This window comes from Equus caballus, chromosome 27, assembly GCF_041296265.1.
Source record: "Equus caballus isolate H_3958 breed thoroughbred chromosome 27, TB-T2T, whole genome shotgun sequence".
Taxonomy (NCBI): Eukaryota; Metazoa; Chordata; class Mammalia; order Perissodactyla; family Equidae; genus Equus; species Equus caballus.
Window position 1 is genome coordinate 57,180,140 of NC_091710.1, and position 23,276 is coordinate 57,203,415.

The 23,276-nt window shown below is 47.1% G+C and overlaps 1 protein-coding gene across 10 annotated transcripts in view; it reads right to left on the bottom strand.

Annotated features, from left to right (window-relative positions):
- The window catches only part of DLGAP2 (DLG associated protein 2), an 823,185-nt gene that overhangs the window by 764,718 nt on the left and 35,191 nt on the right, over positions 1-23,276 (bottom strand). The window contains exon 1 of one of the 10 annotated variants that reach the window (XM_070253521.1): positions 21,230-21,399. The exons of 8 other annotated variants lie outside the window; for them this stretch is intronic. The gene's annotated coding sequence lies outside the window, so the exon portion shown is untranslated. Of the gene's footprint in view, positions 1-21,229; positions 21,400-23,276 lie in introns of those variants that run through there. One more of the 10 variants, XM_070253517.1, reaches the window with a different exon arrangement.

Consider the following 23,276-nt stretch of genomic DNA (forward strand, 5'->3'; position numbering starts at 1 on the left):
AACACCCACTTGGTGTCCAGAGAGTTGGAGAATTGGTCATCGTGGGGAAAACCCCAGGCACTTGGTGTCAGAAGTGTTGTCACGGAAAAAAACAGATCAGAGGGATAAAAAGGAAGCAAAGACAACTGGAAGACCACGCAATGAAGCTTGCAGAGGAAGAGAAGGAACGCTGGTACGAACATTTTGTGCCACTGTCTGTGGATAAGCCAGGGAGGTGAAGGTATGCAGGGGGTTGGGTGGTCTATGATGGCGGAAAGAAGGTTCTGGAAACCAGAGAACATAACTACTACCACCTTCTTAGGATAACTTAGCAGACCTATCGAAACATATATTGTGCATTCTCTTTCACCCAATATATCCAAGATATTCATGCTGCACAGCTGTAACAGTGAACAACTGGAGGCCCCAGGCTGGAGTACACACGTGTGCTAATGGCCAAATGCATCCTGGTTGCCCTACACAGACTCCAGTACTAAGCAGCCGTTAAACGGAGAAAGAAGAGCTCTACGGCCTTACATGGAAAACCCTCCAACATACACCGGTAAGTGAAAGGGGTTATTCTCAGAATATGTCATCCCACTTATGGTACAAAAAGCCATTTGTGGGCACAAGAACAGGTCTGGTAGTAACTGTTCAACACAGAATCCACTAACGTGTGTTTCTTGAGCACCTGGGATGCGGCTGGTCCACATGAGATGTGTGAAACATATCGGATTTCGAAGATTTAGTATAAGAAAAAGAATGTAAGATACTTTATTGATAATTTTTATAAAAATTATGAGATAATATTTTAAATATATTCGCTTAAATAAAACGTTATTAAACCTAGTTTCATCTGTTCATTTTTGTTTGAACGTCGCTACCTGCGAACTTAAAATTGCATACGTGCTTCACGTCGTGTTTCTGTTGAACCGCTGGTCCAGAAGGATACTCCCCGTGGAATGGACTGACTTTGCTGGATGGAGAGGGGAGCCTCCCATTCTTTATAGACTTATGTGCTGCTTTCATTTTTATGGTAAATACAAAGTACTTCTAAAATTTTTAAACAATGTGATTTTTAAAAGAAAAAGGACTTTTGACAACAAATTTGTTTCCCTTAGCGTTGAGAGGTGGCCAAAGCTGTGTTAAATACATCTAAACTCTGGGCAGTGGGGACACGTGTCACTGTGGTTATTGTTACTATAGCTAAACTACCCAGATTAGACTAGCATCGAATGCCCTTTAACTTGGGGTTGAGAGTTAAGCCCATGATCCACATATTTTGGGTATGAAGCAATTAAATGGCAGATGCTCGGTGACACAGCCGGCAGACCTGTTTCAGACCCAGCTACTGTGGGCACAGGGACTTCAGACTGTTAAAGAGGTCAGTAAAAACTAGAAGGGTTTCCAACAGTGTTTTCCTCTATTTAACAAGGGAGACCTAGCTCATTTCCATATGAAACTTATTTTAATCTAAGTGTCAGCAGAGGTCTCTCAATGCCTTTTATGAAAAGCATTTGCAAAAGTGTGCATTAAAAAATTACACCTTGGAGTTTTGAGCATCTGCACAATATTCTTAGGGGCATTTTCAAGTAAATATGGCCAGAAGAGTAGAAAGAAACATGATGGAGTCCTTAGAGTTTATGGCAACTTAAGCAATCACTGACATAAATTAAGGGGCTTTGCAATTGCAGCTCAATCCTGACCCCAGCAGAGGAGGCGGATGTGACCAGTTGCCAACAGTGCAGAATGAAGAGGGAGCCGGAGGAGACCGAAGCCAGCGCAGAGGTCAAGTGCATGGAGAACAGAAATTAAACTTGGATACACTGGGTTCAGAGCATAATGCTCCTCTGATGACACTTTTGTTGGTGTCATTCAAAGTCCAAAAATAAAAAGATCATCCAAAGGTAACATTTCTGATGGTCCCAGCTAGGACTAAGGAGACCAGGTTGACAAGCCCCACCGAAACCTGCCCCAAATTTCCACTTGGTGTGCAAGCTCCTGTGGAACCATTCCTAAAAGTCACTGTGCTTTTTACCAAGTACAATTTTTAAACCAAAATCAGGCTTACGAGTCAAATGCTGTGTCCAATGGCAGACAAGAGAAATAAGTCCTTACCTAACCATGTGAGGCCTGAACCCAGTAAGCACGGGCTGCCCACCCCCTCAGCAGCTCTAAGGGAGCGGATGTCCACAACGCACATAATTCACTGAAGTTATCAAGAACGTCTGTGTTCACCACAGCCGGCTCGGCACTCACATCTCACAGCCAGTGAAGGGAAATCAGCATTGACAAGGGGGATATCAGGACCTCATGGTCAAAACGGGGATGGAGGGAACGCCTGGAACATTCTCCAAGCCCACAGAAAATGCCGAGGGAAACACCGAGCACAGCACAGAAATCGACTGAGGAGGGAGGAGGGTGTTAGCTTAGCTCGGGGCAGCCCCGTGAAACTGGAGAACATACGGCTTTCTGCAGTGAACAACACACATCTGCTGTCTCAAAATTCAATTTCTAGAAGGAAAAACACGTTTGGTCATCAGTCAGAGAGTCTGAAGTCACAGACAAATTGGCATAATTCGAGCCCGTAATTAAATGAATCAGAAGTGTGACCTACGCGTCTGGGTGAGCAGGCAGAGAACCGCGGAGCAGGAGCGATCGACAGCCGCGGCCTCACGTTCTGTCCACCCCGGTTCTCAGCGTACAACGTACGTGCCGCCTACACCGTCTCAAGGTGCAAGCGCTGGGCAGCTCATCGTGAATTCCACGACTCCAGCGGATTTTGAACAACCTTGTGATGTGAGAATTAATTTGAATAGTAGGAATAACGTATGTTCTTTGCAAGAACATACAAACTAGCTAATAAGATAACCTAGCAAAGGTCTTGAAGGCACTGGTAGAAAAACGATACAAATATAAGACCCTCTTATCATGATGACTATTCATCCCCACAGACACCTTCCCTCAAAGGTTTACTCTTCCAGACGTGGGGAAAACTCCCCACGCAGAGCCGCAGGAAGGACGCGGTGACTGGCACGCGCAGCCGCTGCTGCAGGGCCCCATCAGTTCGATGGCACTCCATCTGCGGGGTTCCACTTGCCCACTGCGCTTCTGCAGCCCAGCGAGGGGCTGCCGGTGCACCTGTGGCACATGAAGCATCGCTCGGCTGCCAACCAGTTGTCATTTTTGGTGGGAAGTACCTGCGGAAGACAACAGGCTCTCGTGCCTGGAAGGACATGGGTGGGATCGAAAGTCCTTCTGTCGTCCCTAATCTGGATGACCTCCAGTTCACGGTGACAACACAAACACGGCCAGCTGAACCGGAGGCCTGAGCTTCATCTGAGTCACTCAGATTCCACACATTCTCCTCCAGACATCCATAACTCATCAAGACTTTGAATGAATATTACCTGAGATTTACTCCTCCATTCCTTCCCAAACTTCATCAAAGTTTTCTTATAAACTAAAAAAAAAGAGAAGACCCATATGGACATGTGAAAGTTTACCGAGATTATCAACTGCGACATCTCACTGGACAAGTTCTCTCTCATTTCTCCTGTATTTGAGGTTAATGGACGCCCCTCCGGCGTCAGCCCATCTTTCCCATTGTAGGGAATCCTGGTTTGTAATCGACTACACTACCAATCGCAGTTAAGTTCCTTTCTGACGCTTCCCTGCTGGACGTCCGTGTGGAAACTCACGAAGCCAGCCTTTCTTCCCTCCTGAGAGCCAATGCCACAGCACTCGGCACATCTTCATTCCTTAGAATTTCAACTTTCAAATTACTCCAGATTACTTCTTGGGATTTTTCTGTTTATCATTATTTATTGACCTCAAAAGATTTTTGCACCAATTTTCTTTCTCTGGAGGGTCTAGCTGAGCACGCTTGTCATCACTGATACTTACCTACATGGCCCAGGACCCATTCCTAGCCATCCACGCACCATCTCACTTTGCTGATTCAAAGTATTCCTCTGGTGTCACCCTCAACATACAAATGGGGATGCGTCACCTGAGAGGGAGTCAGCAACACCCCACGTTGCACGTGCAGGTGGATGCCCCACGTTCTTCAGCCACACACACCGCTCTCCCTCCTACCCCAGACACATAACCCGCTAAATAAATATCAACACAAGATACCTCATGAGTTTTACATTTTTAAATCATCCCAAATTTAAACCTGAACTTGTTGATAGACACAGCTTTTAAGTGTTTAGTTGTGCGGTGTCTACAATGATGTGTTGGCTTAAGAGGGAGTTACACTGGGGTTGGTGTCAAGAAGGCGGCGTGGGCGGACTCTGAATTCACCTCCTCCCACAGATACAACCGACAACTATTCTTGGAACAATTACCCCTGAGAGAGAACTGAAAACTGGATGAAAAGAATTCCCGAAACAAGGGACATTCCTGACTGAGGCAGAAGAGGCAGAAATTTCTTTCTGGAGAGAAAAAAGCCACACACAACAGAAACTACTCAGCCATAAGAAATGATGAAATCTGGCCATTTGTGACAACATGGATGGACCTTGTTGTCCATCCTAAGTGAAATAAGGGCTAAGTGAAATACGTCAGAGGGGAAAAGTGAAATAGCATTTGATCCCACTGATAAACAGAAGATAAAAACAGCAGCCATCTCTTAGAGACAGAGATTGGATGGGTGGTGAACAGAGGGGAAGGGGGAAGGGAGAGGACGAAAGGGGTGCCTGGGCACATGTGTGTGGTGATGGATGGTAATTAGCCTTTGGGGGGTGAACATGATGGAATTACACAGGTATCAAAATATAATGATGTACACCTGAAATTTACATAATGTTATAAACCAATGTTACCACAATAAAAAAGAAAAAAGAAGTTACACCAAAATTATCGATGCCTTTCATTTCTGGCTTCACGACTAGGTCACTGTAAACCTACAAAGAAAAGTAAAAACACTAAAAAAAAAATAACCAAAAGAACAGTCATTTGCCTGAGTGACAGTTACAGAAAACATCTGTGATGCTATGGTAAGTAAGTGGCCCAGAAGCGAGGCCGGGGAAGACCCAGGCCCACAAGGAAGGTGACAAAGCCCCATAATGGGGGCTCCCGTCTGAGAGGATGTGGCCAGACGCCCTCAGTGCTCAGCGCTTCATGAACAAAAGGACGCCCCACCTCCCTCCACCAGCGACAACAGAAGGACCCCAAGCTTATTTGCTTCTCATTTCAGTGCAGACACATCGTGAGTGACAGGTGCTGTATCTGCGTTCATTCTGACTGTGTTCCGGGAGCACGAAGGAAGCTAGAAAACAGGGAACTGAGGAGGACAAGCGAAACTTCCTCACTTCCACCAAGTCCAGTCGGCACCATTTTAATTACATCAGACGTGTATCGTTTTTCTAAAGTAACGTCTTTGATTAATTTAAGTTGTAAAAAAGTTTAAATAACCATACGAAGAAAGCATTTATTCTGCTTTCACAGGGCACAAACGAGACATTCTACTCCAGGAAATTTCCTCCAGATGATCCAGTTCACTGAATTTGATAAAAACCTTACCATCAGTTGCTAACACATAAACCACTCACCAGCAGCTCTCACCCCAACGTTCTGCTGCTCACACACAGTGGTGACCGACCGAGGGCTCGCCACCCGATGCACACAAAGAGCCAACTCTGATGGCCTCGGCCTTTGGGAAAAGAAAAATAGCTTTATTTGCGAGATGGATCTGCCAGGAGACAGGAGAGATAGGCTCTCACATCGGTCTCCCTGACCCAGGGCTTGGGGCAGCGCGGTCTGCAGTGTGGACACAGATGACTGGAGGGGAGAAGTGAGGTAGCTGATGACCCGCACAGTCGAGCTTCACGGCTCTTCCCAGGGTACATGTTCACAATGGTGCTGTTAGCATGGTCTGAGGTGGAGTTTTCAGACCTTCGACGTCAAAAGGGTCACTTATGGAGCATTTGCAAAGGCCCAGTTGATGGGTTGGTGGTCTCAACCAGCCTGACCTGGACAAGGGGGTCTCAGATCCTGAAAGACAACTCTCAGTTACTCTGTTGATGAGATGGGTCAGTCTGGACTGGCTCTAGAGGGCCCGTGGTTACGCAGTATCCTGTGTTGCAATCACTCCCAATATCTCCTTAAAAACGCTCTGTAATGTCCTCGTTTCCCTCACAGGTGGTGTGTAAGCTCCTCACACATCAAACAGTTAAGTGACCAACCAACTGAATCCGTGCATTTCACATCCGTGACTCCCGGCTTTATCCTAAGACGAGGCTTTAACGTGCTGGTACGTCCTTGTCGGAAATGAATAAAGTTTATGAGAGAGAGCTGTGCAGGGTCCGCACAGGAGCAGAGTGGTGGATGGGCCCTGGCAGGGAGGAGCCACTTCTAGAAACATGCGGTTCAGAAATCGGAACACCCACTTGAGAAGGAGGAAATACACGACCGGCCATGGACCCGACCACACTACCTGAATTTAATTTCTCTTTCGTAGAAGGTAAAATGCTCGAGAAGCTCGATTATCCAGAATCTCACAGCCCGGGCTCCAGTTCCCCGTGGCGCCGGGTCCAACCCCAGCTGGGACTCTGGGAGGAGGAAGACACACATCTGCTGAATCACTGGCCTCAGGATGTTCTCAGCGACCGCCGGCCCGGTTGTTCACACTTCAAACTCTAGGCCATTTCATTTACTTAGGGCACTGAGAAAGCAGCTCGTAAACAAGCAGCTCCCTGCTTTCAGGCAAGCCTGCGGGAGGAACACGGTGTCCGTTCCAGACTGCATTGTGAGACTGTCGGAAGGCTGGCGCATTTCAGGATGACATTGTTTTTGGAGCTTGACTCTTGGAGGGCAGAATTTTTTTTTTGAAAAAATGAATATCATCATCATAGACCTGCAAGGTCCCACCAGTCAATGGAAATGAATGCTCCAAAATATCGTGCCTGGTTCTCCTCACCCAGAAGGAAATGTGCATCTGAATAAGCTATGCCTCCATCCCACCAGACCACACACACATCAAAGACAACCAGGGACTGAGACGCAAGCTGGTAACTCACCCACCATCAAAACAGACCTGCCGCCCCAAGTGAGGCCACTCCAGATTTCCAGATTTTCCAATTCTGGAAATCATTAGAAAGATTTATCTGACCCATCTCAATGCATGCCACAACTCACCCAGACAGTGGTCTCCAACATAACCATAACTTTAACATGCGTGAGTGTTTGCAAACGTCGGGAGGCCAGCCCACCCAGTTAGCTCACTGAGAAAGGATGTGGAAGACAATATTATACGTCCCACACCCAGGATGTGTGCGCATGTGTAGGCATGCATGTGTGCTTGTGCATTTGTGTGTGTGCATGTGTGTGCATTGTGTGCACATTTGAGAATATTGTGTACATGTGTGTGCATGTGCATTTGTGCGCATTGCATGTGTGTATGTACATGAATGCGTGCATGTTTGTGCACTGTCTGCTTGTGCATTTGTGTCCAAGCATGGATGTGTGTGCATGTGTGTTTCATGCATGTGCGTGTGTATTTGCATGGGTGTGCACACACTCATGCATGTGTGTGTGTGTGTACACATGTACCATAAGTGGAGAAGAATGGAAGGAAAGACAGCTGACATGTGTTTTCTCCCCTGTAAGTCCTCCTCCTTTGTCAGCCTCCTCAGCCCTGGCAAACACAGCACAAGCCCACCACCTCTTAATCCAAAAGTCCAAAACTCAAAAGGTTCTGAAAACCACAAGTGTGTTGGCCACTCATCTGGCAGCAAAACAACCGACTTGAACCATTCATCTTTTTTTACCCCAACGGTGTGAATATTCCCATTTTCCCCTGCAGAACATTAAGCTGTCAGATACCAGGACACTGCCCCAGGCCTTGTAACAGAGACGGCACGTGGGTAGGTCCGCAGCATACCAGCTGAAAGGCAAGTCTCCGTTGAGGAGATAATTTAAGGATTTTCTGACCATTCCTCTTAAACAGCCCCACACTCTCTCGACACTCTTTTTCTGACTTCTTTTTCATCACAGCATCTGCCACGACCTGATACTATTTCATATACATATTTGTTTATTTGCCTGGATGCTTCTGCAGAATATAAGATCCATGAGAATAGGCTGTGTTTGTTTGTATGTGTATTTGTATTTGTTGGGCTAAATTCCCAGAATTTAGTGCCTGACAAACACCGCCTCTTCATAAATCCCTATTGACTAAATTTTATTTAATCCAGAGATTTAAAATTACAAAATTTTGAAACTGGCTTACAGTATATGCTACCAAAAACACAAGGGTATAGACCCTAGGGACAGAACACTCCCACACTCATGAACATGATTCTGAACCAGAAAAGCCCCGTGTGTCCTGGTTCCACCACTGTCACCCGCAAGGCCTTGGAAACGCACATGAACAACTCGATCCTAACTGTGTTTATTTGTGAAACAGAGACAGCGATTCACTAGCACAGATGTGAAAAACACGTTAGACAGAAAAGGACAGTTTAGGCCTTAAAGCACCACAAACATCACTCTGGTTGTCTGGTGCTACAGTTGGAGATATAGCAGCTGTGGGAGCTCAGGTGCTTAATTCTAAAAGAGAACCAATTTCTTCCCTCCCTTTCTAATTCTACGGTCCACAAGCTTATGATTTCACAACAACGCCAACCAGCGTTTCCTAAATCAAAGGGAACTTGACAACGGAGGAGAAATGCAGGACGGAGAGAACAAAATCCTGCGGGGGGAGCAGACGGAGGAGAGCCGGAGGTCTTGGCGGCACAGGCGGGAGGCCCAGGCATCCACACACACGGCCATCGAGGCCCCCTGGCAACAGGCACCTGCGTCTCCAACACCGAACCGCTTTTCGTCCACGCTGAAATGCAGCTCCATGTTGACAACAGCCAGGGAGAAAGCAGCATTTTATTTAAAAAATTTGCTTAGTTTTCTTCTATAAAACATGCGTATTCCATTAAGGAACAGATACTTTCCAGTACTTACACCGTCACGACAATGGGAACACAGGGCTTTCCGCTTGTAAGGAATCTGAATTCGAGGTTTGTGTAAACCACTGCTCAAAATGATTTCGGCACTGTCTGATCAAGACTATGTAAAACGCTGGTGAGAGAAATTTAGAACCCGAGGGAGGAAGCTGAAGCAGGCCTCAGAGCACTAACACTGACTCTTCGTGCCGGCCGAGTCCTCATTGCTAATTACGCATTTGGCAGAAAGGAGCAGAGAAAAAATACACAAGAACAGGGGAGGCGCCGGGTCACTGAGAGCACCTGAGTGGCCAGGACTTGACGGGGGTTCTGTGCGACAGGAGCGGCCACGAACCCACCAACAGGCCGTGCTGTCCACTGTTCCCACCAAAGTCGCAGGAAACAGCCTGAGAGAGGTGTGCACGCTCAGCGCACCTCGCACACGGAACGTCTGTCACATGCTCGATCAACACTTTCCAAGAGAGTTTAAGAAAATGTACAGACTGGAAAACCAGCAGCAACAGACACAGATGACTTCCAAGCACGAATTAAGACCCACATTCTAGACCACGCTGGACTGCATGGCGAGAAGAGTCTGGGCGACAACAGGTCAAAGGAAGTTTAGAGGATGGTTTACGGCAGGGCATTCCGGAGTCTTCCATTCACGAAGGCGCAGGATGAATTCCAGGAGGTGAATCCAGTGTGCACGGCCCCTAGACACCTCTGACCACTGACGCCCCCGAACTAGACGGCGGAAAGGGGAAGAAGCCGTCTTCTCCACAGACTGAGCCCACAGCAGGAACACGCACCCCTAGCCCTGGGTTCCGCCAGAACCCCGAATGGCAGAAGGAACCAGGCAGCTTTGTGGGAAGGAAGAGACTGTGCTGTTACTACTCACCAGCCCTGGGATGAGGACCCCACGACCGCGAGGGGAAGCCCTCAGTCCTGAAGCCCCGGAGTGGTTCCCCAGGCAGCGAGGGGCTTGCCCTCGTGGGGAGCGCCAGGTGCACGGGGGCACCCCACCTGGGCCCCTGCATGCCCAGCCCTCTCTGGGTCAGGATCAGAACCCCACGGTGGGGGACTTGGAGAGGCCATAATGAGGAGCAATGAAAGCTGCGCCTCTGGAACTCGTGCAGGAAAAGAGCACACGGAGAACTAACTATTCTGTGACCCAGAGCCTGGTGACGCTCCCTTTTCACTGAGGGGGACGATAAACAGAAAAATGAAAGGGCCGCAGCCGGGTGGAACCCCGTGCACAGGGAGGAGCGTGGTGCGGCCAGGTTTGCTGTCGAGGCACCAGCAGCCAGACACGCAGGAAGGAAGCAGGACCGTCGCCACAGCAACCTCCCAGCCAGGAGGCCCCACAGCAAACGACAGGCACGCAGCTGCTGAGACACACGGACCAGAGGGAAGGTGCTGCACAGAGAGGTCCTGGCAGACAACAAGATGCTCGCACAGGGCTCCGGGGTTGTCAGCATTTGCTTAGAAACTCTATGCAGCTCCTGACTGATGGCTGGGAAACGCCTGTTACAAAAAGGATTTATAAGCCACCTTCTGGCGGAAACGTCCCTGTCCTGAGACCTCAAGAGAGGGAAGAGGGAGAGCAGGCGAGTTCGCTCGGGGCTCCTCCAGATGTGCCGGCGCCCCCAGGGCGGGGCGAAACCCACGCAGTGAGGCCACAGGATAAAGGTTCTCACAGGCATCGTGTCTATCTGAAATACTCGTGCAAACTCTGCCTTTTACTCCACAATATCTGACTGTTTTCCTAATTAAGAACTTTCCTTTGTATGTGTTTATTTCTTATTCTGAATTTCTAATGTGACAGAATAGAAAGGACACTGTAACTACTAAACTGTGCGGCCATCACTTACATTTTCTTAAGCAATAAAACATCAATGACGGAAGTCCTCTCTGCTGCCCCGTATCCCCCCTCCCCCAAGACCACTGCCCCGTCTTTTACACTCACCCAGGGCCGTGCTGTTGTTGAACTCTTCCTTCCCTTGACCCAGAAACAAACACATCATCCACGTGTGTGAATGTACATCCATCGCATCCGACAGGACAGCCCTTACGATGTCTGTTCTTATGTTTCACTCAAGACTCTTTGCAGGACCTACGTGTGCGTCACTGACAACACGGACACAAACACCGTGAGTCCTGGGGCTCGGGTGTAAGGCTCTCTCTGGGTGAATGCAGGAGACGGATTTGTGGGGTAAGGCATTTTCAACTTTCCCAGACCTGCTAGGCTGCCCTCACAGGCGGCTGCACTAACTTACAGTTCGACATGCAACGTGAGCTCCCACTGCCCCACGTCCTCACCATGATGTGATATAACCAGCCTTTCTTAGCTTCTGTGAATGTGATCGGTGTAAAAGCACAACTAAGACTTGAATTCATGCTTCCCTGATCACTGTGTTATTGACTAGCCAGGCGCCCTCATGCGTGAATGGGGTTCCATCGCTAGAATAGGAGTGTGAAGAGCTTCGTCGACCCCCTCTCTCCTCAGTGAGACAGTCACAGTGGGTGAAAACGCTTCCTTAAAAAGGCAGCCATTTAAAGTCTGGAAATCGGCCCATGGACCGCAACAAATGAAGAAACATTTATTTGAGAAAATCCACTAAATCTCAGTAAAAGGAGCCCACAGTAAACACAGCCCACTCGCTCCCCCTCCCCCTGCTCAGCACATCGGAAGCTCCACTACAGGCGGGTGTGGCCAGGCCTCCTCTCCCCTCAGCAGCAGTGAAAGGGCACAGATTCTCACCAGGGGCCAGGCCACCAGCATTTCTCACTCCCCTAACTCTGCGTTGCAAAGACTAAATTCCTGTTGAGTGACACCGGGAGGTTGGAACGTCCTTCGCCCACCCAGCCCCCACTGATAGGGTGGAGGCTCTACTCCAGGAGCAAAAGCCACGATTACTGAGACCCCAAGTGTTCTTTCCCCAGCTCATCCACGGAACAGAAATTCTACGTAAGAGAGGGCTACAAACTGAACATGTGTGTCCTCCTAAAATTCATATGTTAAAACCCCAATCTTCAATACGATGGTATTAACTGGTGAGGTCTTTGGGAGGGAATTAAGTTTAGATGAGGCCAGGAGGATGAAACCCCGTGACAGGACTAATGCCCTTATAAAAAGAGGAAGAGACAGGAGATAGCTCGCTCGCTCGCTCACTCGCTCGCTCACTCGCTCGCTCTCTCTCTGTGCACACAGCAAGAAAAGGTCAGGTAAAAAGACACCCAGGAAGAGAGCCTCACCAGAACCTGACCATGCCAGCCTCCCGAGCTCAGACTTCCAGCCTCCAGAACCACGAGAAATGGGCACTTGTTATGAAGGCACCCAGTCTACGGCAATGTGTCCTAGCAGCATAAACCGACTGAGACGAGAGGCGAACCAAGAAGACCGGATGCCGCTGCAGCTGCCCCGCACCCTGCACGTAAGGCAGGGCTGTCACTCAGAGGGAAGCAGGGCACCCCACGCCCGGCTCTGGAGCCATGGCTCATAGATTCTTCCCAGAAGGAGAGGGAGTCCATAAGAACAGAAAACCCCAAAGCTCTCCCAGAAGGAAGTGACTATTTGAAACAGAATCTGAGAAGTTCAAGCCCAAGAGCCGCTCAAACAATGGATACTTATGTGTAGAGCAATGAAGAGGAGGATGGTAGCTCTGCGAGAGCAACATGTTTAGCAGAAAGCAGCATGGAAATACACAGCTAAGAAGGGCCCCTGGGGTCAGAACAAATCTCAAACAATGACCTCAAAAACTGACTCTGCAAAGGGGCCTGCATATAACTGATCAGACTGTGGCAGAGTGCATGCCCGTGGGCATTACAGAAAACAGGCTCCTCTAGTGTCAGCTTATTATTCTACCAACAGCTGGGTGTGATACCAAATGAGGCAGAAAGTTAAGAGAGAAAAAGGGAGAGATGGGCAAAGAAAACTCACTAAAATCACTATTCTCAAGGGGACTGTGTGCAAGGCTGTACCCTCTGAGGAGCAACCTGAAAAGCGTCACACTGCAGGGGATGTGGTCTTCACTAAAACAGTCAAGGCTTCAAAAAGTTAAACAAGCAAAGAAAAATAAAAGCAAGCCCCAGAGGGAGGATCAGTGTCAAGACAAACTATGAGTTATGCAAAGAGACAGGAAAGTGTGGCGTGTACCAGGGGAAAAAGCAGGCAACGGAAACTACCTACCAGAGGACCAAACATTAGATTTAACAAAGACACTACAGCATCCGCAATAAATATGTTCAAAGAACTAAAGGGAATCAGGCTTAGGGCATAATTGACGTCTCCTCAAACAGAGAATATCAATAAAGACAGAGAAATTGTAAAAAAAGAACTAAATGGAATTTCTTGACCTGAAAAGTACAGTAATTGACATTTTCACTTGAGCTCAACAGCAGATCTGAACTAGCAGAAGAATAAGCAAACGAGAGAGGCCAATAGAGGTTATGCAATATGATGAGCAGATGGAAAAAGAGAATGAAGTAAAGTGAAAAGAAATGTGGGACATCACTAAGTTAATCATCATGTGTGTAGTGGGAGCACCAGAGAGAAAAGAGAGAGAGGAAGCAGCAGAAAAAATATTCAAAGAGACCATGACTGAAAACAAAACTTGATGAAAAACATTAATATACACCTCCATGAATCTTAACAAACTCCCAGTAGGATAAATGCAGAAATCCACATCCAGACACATCATAATGTGAAGAGCCAAACACCAAGAGAAAATCTCAAAAACAGCAAGAGAAAAATGACTTGTCACATACAAGGGAACTCCAAGATCAGTAGCTGAAACCTCATCAGAAACAATGAGTCCAGAAGGCAGTGGGACCACATATTCAAAGAGCTGAGAGAAAACACTGTCAATGAAGAATCTTATATTCCACAAAACTGCTTTTCAAAAATAAAGATAAAATTTAAAAATTCCTAAATAAATAAAAACAGAGAATTTATTGCTAACAGAACAGCCTTAGAAGAAATACTAAAGTAAATTCTTCCAGCTGAAAGCAAGTGACCCAAGCCAGTAATTCAAATCCATGCAAAAAAGAAAGAGAGAGAGAGAAAGAGGGAGTGAGGGAGGGAGGAAGGAAGGAAGAGAGAGAAAGAAAGAAAGAAAATAATAATAATACCAGTTTGGTAAGCAAAATAGCAGCCCCCCAGTATCCCCACACCCTAACATCCAGAAACTGTGACTATGTTAGCTTATGAGGCACAGGAGCATTCAGGTTTCAGATGGCATCAAGGCTGCTAATCAGCTCACCTGGAGATGGAGAGCCCACCCTGGATTATCTGAATGAGTCCAGTGTAATCACAAGGGCCCTTAAAGCGGCCAGGGAGGCAGAGACAGAGAACCTGCGAGATGGCAGTGTGAGGGCACCGGCTGAAGCCTGCTGACTCTGAAGACGAAGACGGGCTGTGAGCCCCGAGGCCTCTGGAAGCTGAAATGAAAGGGGAATGGACTCGACTCTTGCAGCTCCAGAAGGAACAGAGCCCCGCAGTCGCCTCGATTTTAGCCCAGTGAGACCCATTTCAGACTTCTGACCTCAAGAAATGTAAGATAATAAACTCATGTTCCCTTAAGCCACTAAATTTGTGGTAATTTGCCAAAGCAGCAATAGACAACTAAAACAAGTGGTAAAGATAACTATGTAACTATAAAATACAGTATAAATACCCATTTCTTCCTGTTTCTTCCCTCAACCAATTTAAAAAGCAATTGCATAAATAAATACATATAATTATACATGTATATATTTACATCAAGTTATATATATACAATTTATCTGCTTTTTCTTTTCTTGTCTGTGCTTTTGGTGCCGTATGTAAGAAATCACTGGGTAATCCAAAGTCATAAAGATTTATGTCTAAATTTTATTTTCAAGAGTTTTATAATTTCAGCTCTTGTACTTAGGTCTTTGATTTATTTTGAGTTAGTTTTTGTACATGTGTGGGGGAGGAGGTCCAATTTTATTCTTTTGCATGTGCTGCGTATCCAGTGGTCCCAGCTATGAGTGTTGAAAGACTATTCTTTCTTCACTTATTGTCTTTGCTCCCTTCTCAAAAATCAGTTGGCCATATGGCATGAAGATAAATGAACAGACCAATGGAACATAACAGAGGGCCCAAAAAGGAACCCCTGCATATACGGTCAAATGATCTTCAACAAGGGTGTCAAGACTACACAATTGGAAAAGGGTAGTTTCTTCAACAAACAATGCTGGGAAAATTGGAAATCCTCAGGCATAAGAATGAAGTTAGACTCTTACCTTACACCAACTACAAAAATTAACTCAAAATGCATTAAAGACCTAAACATCAGACCTGAAACTATAAAATTCCTGCAATAAAAGATAGGTGAAATGCTTCATGACGTTGGCTTCGGCAATGGTTTCTTGGATATGACACCAAAAGCACAGACAACAAAACAAAAAGAGACAAATGAGACTACACGAAACTTGGAAGCAACCAAGACGTCCTTCAGTAGGTGAATGGATAAATAAACTGTGGTCCATGCAGACAATGGAATATTATTCAGTACTAAAAAGAAATGAGCTATCAAGTCATGAAGAGACATTGAGGAACCTTAAGTGCATACGACTCAGTGAAGGAAGCCACTCTGAAAAGGCCACATGCTGTGTGATTCCAACTATGTGGCATTCTGGAAAAGCCAAAACTACGGAGAGGTTGGGGAGAGGGAGGGATGAACGGGGGGGCACAGAGGGCTTTAGGGCGGAGTAACTATGTGACACTGCATGAGGGACACAAGCCACTATACACTCGCTAAAACACACAGAACGTGCACCCACTGAGAGTGAACCCTAATGTAAACCATGGACTTTGGGTGACAATGATGTGCCAACACAGGTTCACTAACTGTAGCAAACGCACCATCTGGTGGGGGTGTTGACAATGGGGGAGGCCGTGGGTGTGCTGGGGCAGGGGGTATATGGGGAATCTCTGTACCTTCCCCTTAATTTTGCTGTGAATGTTAAACTGCTCTAAAAACGGTCTTAATTTTTTTAAACCCTGTTTTTATTTGGATTAAAAAACTGTTAAAGCTAATAAATGAATTCTGCAAAGTTGCAGGATACAAAATCAACACATAAAAATCAGCTGTTTCTATACTAGCAATGGGCAATCTGAAAAAGCAATTAAGAAAACAATTCCACTTATAATAGCATCAAAAAGAATAAAATAGTTAGAAACAAATTTAATCAGGGAGGTAAAAGACTAACACACTGAAACCCACGAAACATTGCTGGAAGAAATTAAAGGAGACACAAATCAATGGAAAGACATCCCATGTTCATGGATTGGAAGGCAATTATTACGATGATAATACTACTCAAAGTGATCTGTAGATCCTACATGATCCCTATCAAAGTCCCAATGTGTTGGGGCCACCCCTGTGGCCTAGTGGTTAAGTTTGGCGTGCTCCACTTCAGCAGCCCAGGTTTGACTCCCCAGGTGAGGTCCTACACCACTTGTTGGTGACCACGCTGTGGCAGCATCTCGCATACAAAATAGAGGAAGATTGGCACAGATGTTAGCTTAGGGCCAATCTTCCTCAAGGAAAAGGAGGAGAATTGGCAGATGTTAGTTCAGAGCCCAATCTTCCTCAGCAAAAAAAAGAAAAAAGAAAAAAAATTCCAATATGCTTTTTGCAGAAATAGAAAACCCCAGCCTAAAACTCATATGGAATCTCAAGGGATTCTGAATAGCCAAAATAATCTTGAAAATGAAGAACAAAGTTGGAGGACACACACTCCATGATTTCAAAACTTACTACAAAACTACAGTAATCAAAACAGTGTAGTACTGGCAAGCTGATCGACATATAGACCAATGGAATAGAATAGATAGCCCAGAAATAAACCCTCACACATATGTCAAGTGATGTTCAACGAAGTGTCAAGACCATTCGATGGGGAAAGAATAGTCTTTTAAACATACAATCCTGGGAAAACTGAATATCCACATGCAAAAATAATGGAGTTGGACCTCACTTTATACCACATTCAAAAATTAACTCAGAGTGGACCAAAGAACTAAACTTAAGAGTCGAAATATGAAATTCTTAGAAGAAAACACAGGGTCAAAACACAGAACTTTCGTGCATCAAAGTACAGTATCAAGGGCATGAAAAGACAGCCCACAGAATGGGAGGAAATATTTGCAAATCATTTATCTGATGAGGGATTAATATCAGGAATATATAAAGAACCCCTCAACTCAACAACAAAGACAGAAAAATTCAAAAAATGGTTAAGGACTTGAATAGATATTTCTCCAAAGCAGATAAACAAATGGCCATTAAGAACATGAATAGACACTCAACCTAACTAGTCATTAGAGAAATGCAAATCGAAGCACTGAGACCCCACTTCACACCCACTAGGATGGCTGCTATCTCTCCCTGGTACACACACATTATCACCACTCCCGGCTCCATATCTTAAAGAATGGAAGGCAGACACTCAAACAGCAAGTGTACACACATGTTCACAGCAGTGCTATTCACAGTAGCCAAAAGGCAGTAACAACACAAGTGGCATCAACAGATGAATGAATTTAAAAAGTGGTAGGTACATACACTGGAATATTATTCAGCCTTTAAAAGGAATGCACTTCTGACACACACTACAACATGGATGAATCTTGAAAACATCAAGCTAAGTGAGATGAGGCAGACACAAAAGAACACATATTGGACACTCCATCTACACGACTTACCTGGAACAGGCAGATTCGTGGAGACAACGTAGCATAATGGTTACATTCTGGGGGCTGGAGGAGGCGGAAATGAGGAGTCTGTTTAATGGGGACAGAGTTTCTCTTCCGAGTGAAGAAAAAGTTCTGGAGGTGGATAGCAGTGAAGGTTGCATAATGTCATGAATATATTTAATACCACCAAACCATACACTTAAAAATGGTGAAATGATAAAGGTTATATATTTTACCACAATAAAAAAAGGAATGAAGTGCTGAAACATTCTACAACATGGGTGAAGCCTGAAAACACGATGCTGAGTGGAAGAAGCCAGACACAAAGGACCACGTAATGTACGATTCCATTTATGTGAAATGCCCAGAGAAGAAGAATCCAGAGAGACAAAAAGTGGATTAGGGCCAGCCAGGGGACAGCGGCTGGAGTGGCTGCTAATGGGCACAGGGCTTCCTTGGGGTGATGAAAATATTCCAAAATTGGTTGTGGTGATGGATGCACAATTCTGTAAATATACTAACAACCACGGAATTGTACACTTTAAATGGGTGAACTGTACGGTGTGTGAATTATGTCTCAATAAAGCTGTTATTTTTTTAAGAAAAGGAAAAGACACACCAAGTTTATCCTGGGTGTTCGCAAACTCCCAGGGCACCACTATGTACAGGGCTCCTGGACCCCAGTTGAAAAGTGCAGAATTCTATCACAATTACTAACATTAAGGTATTAAGGTAAGACGTGGAAACATGTTCCTCATAAAGGTGATACTTTATATATTCCTACTCTCATCTAATATTAAAATATGATCATATTAAAAACAGTGCCTAATCAATACTTGGCGGTTATTAGTTTTTGGTTTACAAAAACCTTTCGTGTTTGCAAAGAGACTCTGGCCTTGTGGTTCCTGCCAGAACCATGCGCACGTCTCTGGTGGGACGAGCAGCTTAAACATCTGCATCTGAGGTTCCCAAACTGGAGGCCAAGATCAAGATAATGGCATATTTTAGAAACATAAATGGCATAAAAACACAAAATGGCATATCGTAAAAACAGAAAGTCACTCGGTTTGTCACACCTAAACTCTCCTTAGGAACGAGCCAGCTACATACACACCTGACTTGAAGGCACAACCTTCTGAAACCTAAAAACGCCACTTCTCTTAGAAATTCACTGCTGCACACTGAACACGTCCTCCTGCGCCCCAGCTCCATCCCACCATCCACATGGGCTGACCATCTGTGCCCCCAAATCTATGTGCTGTAACCTAACCCCCAGGGTGACGGTGTTAGGAGGGGGGCCTCTGGGAGGTGATCAGGTCCTGAGGGTGAGCCCCCAGGATGGGATTAGCACCGTTGTATAAGGACCCCACAGAACTCCCTGCCCGTCCCCCGTGTGAGGACACAGCAAGAAGACGGCACCCACAAGCCAGGAAAAGGGCCCTCACCAGACCCCGAATCTACCAGGAACCTAATCTTGGACTTCCTGCCTCCAGAACCGTGAGAAACACGTGTCTGTTGTTTGTAAGTCCCGCCATCTGTGGTGTGTTGTTACAGTAGCTGGAGCTGACTAAGGCACCTCCCAGTGCAGAACTGTCCCCATTTCCAAAGTCTGTCTCTGGTCAAGAACAGGCGGTTACAGGTCAACATTTGCTGAAAAACTAAATGAATTAATTAAATTCTTTAACTCTTTCTCTATTTCAAAATGAGAAATCTGGGGCTGGTATGGTGGCACAGCGGTTAAGTTCGCATGTTCCACTTTGGCGGCCCAGGGTTCGCTGGTTCGGATCCCGGGTGTGGACATGGCACTGCTTGGCAAGCCATGCTGTGGCAGGCGTCCCACATATAAAGTAGAGGAAGATGGGCACGGACGTTAGCTCAGGGCCAGTCTTCCTCAGCAAAAAGAGGAGGATTGGCAGCAGATGTTAGCTCAGGGATAATCTTCCTCAAAAAGAAAAATGAGAAATCTACTATGGATGCCAATCTAACATTCTGCCTTCAACCTGGCTCCAAGACCCACACAAAACACACAACTAATTTTCTGGCTCTGCACTTCCAAAAGACCGAAGCGGAAGTCGCAGGGTCGCTCCCGTCACAAGGAGAATCCTGTCTCACAGCCTCGGTGGCAGGTGAGCCTCGACCTCCAGACTGGCCCTTGCAGAAGCGGAAACTATGAAGCTCAGCTCTTTAGAGTCCCGTTCAAATAACTCTCAGAGCGCCCTATGGGGCCATTTCTTTCGCAATATCCCATGTTTCCTTAATACACCTTATGCTGCACAGGGCCCAGCGTTGCGCCTGGTTGACTTCTCGGGTCTTCAGCGGTCTGCCTTGTGAACAGTGACTTCTGAATTCCCCTGGAGAGAAGACCTTCAGCTGCAGACTTCTGTCTTGACCGGGGCCCCAGAAACAATCGCTGCCCTGGGTGTTCCTGAAACTCGTTCACATCCAAATACATTCACCAGTTCAGCGCTGATTCCTCAGGGGACCCACGGCCCCAAGTGTCTCCCACAGCAGACGGCGGGCGTGGGGCACAGACTGACGCCCGGGGCTCTGAGGCGAGCGCTCTGCCCCAGTGATGGGACCGTTCTTTCCCTGATACGGAACCGTTCTGGGTGATTCCTCCTCCCCCGTCCAGATCCAGCTCTGAAGAGGCCGTGAGACCTTCCTTGAGCTCCCTCCTTCTGGGGAGTCAGCGGCTGGTTCTCACGACCCTCAACAACCCAGACTCCCCCAGACTCCCAAAGACGTCACAAGAACCTGCCTCTGTCACGTAACAAACATGGACCCAGGGTGAGGAGCTCTCCACCCGGCCGCCCTCCCAGGCCGGGGTCCCCCTGCCCGGCTGTCCCGCTCCCTGCTAGTGGACCAAGGCCCTTCACACACTGCCCGGCATTTTATGTCCATGAAGATGAGTGTGTGGCCAGCCCTCCAGCCTCCAAAGTGACCAGATCTGACAGAGAGCATGAACTGTCACGTGAATAAATCACAGACCAAGAGAAAAAGGGAAACCCACAAGTAGACTCAAGCGCCCAACAAAATATAAACGCTTACCTTAAACCATCGAGCTGCTGAAATCTGAGAACAACCAGTTTATTAGATTAGACTGAAGGCTGCGCTGAAATTGAGTTAGGCCAACACAGGGAGGGGTGGAGGTGACCAGGAAGAGGGAGAAAATCCAGAAAGCAGGTGCATGGCCACATGTCCTGCCAGGGAATGGACCACAGAGGCTGGTGCCCAGGACACATGCTGCCTTGAAAAGGGGAAGAGGCCCCACAATCAACTCCCCCGCTGGTTCATCCAGAGCCCTACTGTCGGGGGCACACTCAGTAATGAATTTGCAGGATTGTAGGTTTGTTCTACAATCAATTCTTTTTTCTTGGTGAGGAAGATTGGCCCTGAGCTAACATCTGTGCCCATCTTCCTCTATTTTATGTGGGACTCCACCACAGCATGGCTTGAGGAGTGGTGCCAGGTCCATGCCCCAGATCTGAACATGTGAACCCTGGACCACTGACGCAGAGCACACGAACTTAACCACTAGGCCACCGGGCCAGCCCCTACAATCAATTTTTAACGTAAGACTTACTGAGAATTAGGTGGTCTTGATACATCAGCTCTGCATCCATCTTTACTGAGGATGGAACAAACACACGTGTCCTGATGGATGCCCTGTGACAACGGTGCACTGTTCTCTGTGGACGAGCCTGTCCCCAGCCTCCCAGGGACACGCCCTCGGAGCTGTTTTCCAGGAACACTGTGAAGTACCCAGAGCCGTGTCATCATCTTACCTGGTCTCCTTGGAAACCAACGACTTGTAGAACCTTCTCCTTTGAGTCATAAATTCTGCAAAACCTCTTTCCTTAACACCCCGTACAGAGGCGCAGGTGCAAGCAGAACTGACCCATACAAAGAGAACTAGAGGCGGCACGCCCAGAAAGACAGATCCATCGCAGTTAACAGGGACTCACCCGGATTGCAGCATTTCTGCTGCTGACTGGTGGTCCTCAAACTGGGTTTTATCTCAATAAATAGTGGTACCACCACTGTGTGATTGTGGACAAGAGGCAACCTGTCTCAGGGAGCCCTGGGTGCCCCTTCCACAAGCGCGGAAACAGCCGACATCAAGCAGACCAACCCGGCAGGTGCCGGCCGCATCAGGGACCCTCCACAGCGGCCGCTGTCCGCCCGACGGACTTCACAAGCCAAGCAGTGTCCAGGGCTCCAGACACAGTCTGCGGCTGTGAAAGGCCTTCTCACGGACACGAACTGGCCTTTATGGCCACTGCACTCGGCCTTTCGAATCACCTGTATCACGCTTAAGAAAACTTGACTAATCCGTCTAAACACCTATAAATTTAAAAAAATCAAGAACAAAGCCACGACCTGTTTCTAACGCTGATATGGTTGCATACGCTGTTGTTTTAAGAATAATTCTACCAACACACCAGAGTCAGAAAGACGCCGATGACGAATACAGTTGTTTTTCTACACCTGAACTCAATAACCATTTTATGTACAGAAGAACAGATTTAACACGTATGTTTTAACCACTGTTATGGGCTGAACTGTGTCCCCCAGATTCCCGTTTTGATGCCCTAACCCCAGGGTGACTGTGGTTGGAGACGGGGCCTGGGGGGAGGGGATTAAGGTTAAACGAGGTCATGGGGTGGGGCCCTGACCTAATAGGACCGCCGTCCTCCTCAGGAGAGAAAGAGACACCAGGAGCAAGAGCACAGAGGGACCACCACGCGAGGACACAGGGGGAAGACGCTGTCTGCGAGCCAGGACGAGGCCCTCGCCAGACACCACCCCGCCGACATCTGGCTCCGGCCTCCAGCCTCAGAACCATGAGAAACCGGGGCCTGTTGTTCAAGCCGCCAGAGGCCGCATCCTGTTAGGGCAGCGCGAGCAGACCAGCACGATCGGAGAAAAAGAAACGAACGCGCACGTGTTGATGTAACATCACTCTGAGGGCAAACCGTGAAACACTCTGCTTCAACAGTTATGCGAGAGGAACAAATGAGATTCAGAAAGAAAACGCTGAAATTTTAATTTGAGAAAAATGATAAGATTTATCCTCATTTTCTCAATTATTACTTTGTCATCAAATATTGTGCCCAAATCACTACAAAACAGTTGAAAATCATCAGAAAAGGAACCTGTGTCCTTTCCACCGATAAAAGGCGGATGTCCATAAAGAATTAAGAAGGATATTTTTCATATTCTGATAAAAAATGAGAAACCCCTTTGCTGAGCGCTGACCTCTTCCCTCCTCCGGTGGCACCTGGAAGGACACGTCCAGACAGCAGAGGGCACCACCGTCCCCCGTGTCCCCGTGCTGGCACTTGGACGGCTCTGTGCCCTCGCTCGCCGTGCCCTGGAGAAGCACTTTTCCTCCAAAACTGCCAGGCCGTCAGGCCCTGTTCGAGCGCAACTCGTCCCGTATGAGGACAGAGCCGTTCTGCAGATCACAAGTCTCTCCTTAGTCTGCATCCCGAGGCCACCACAAGCATCACTGAGCGGCAAACTTGAAGAAGAGCTGATGAGCAACAAGCGAACTAACAGACGCTGAAAACGAAGCGGTGAAGTCGGTGTTTCTGAAAGGCGGCTTAACCCAGAGAGAGTCACCTGAC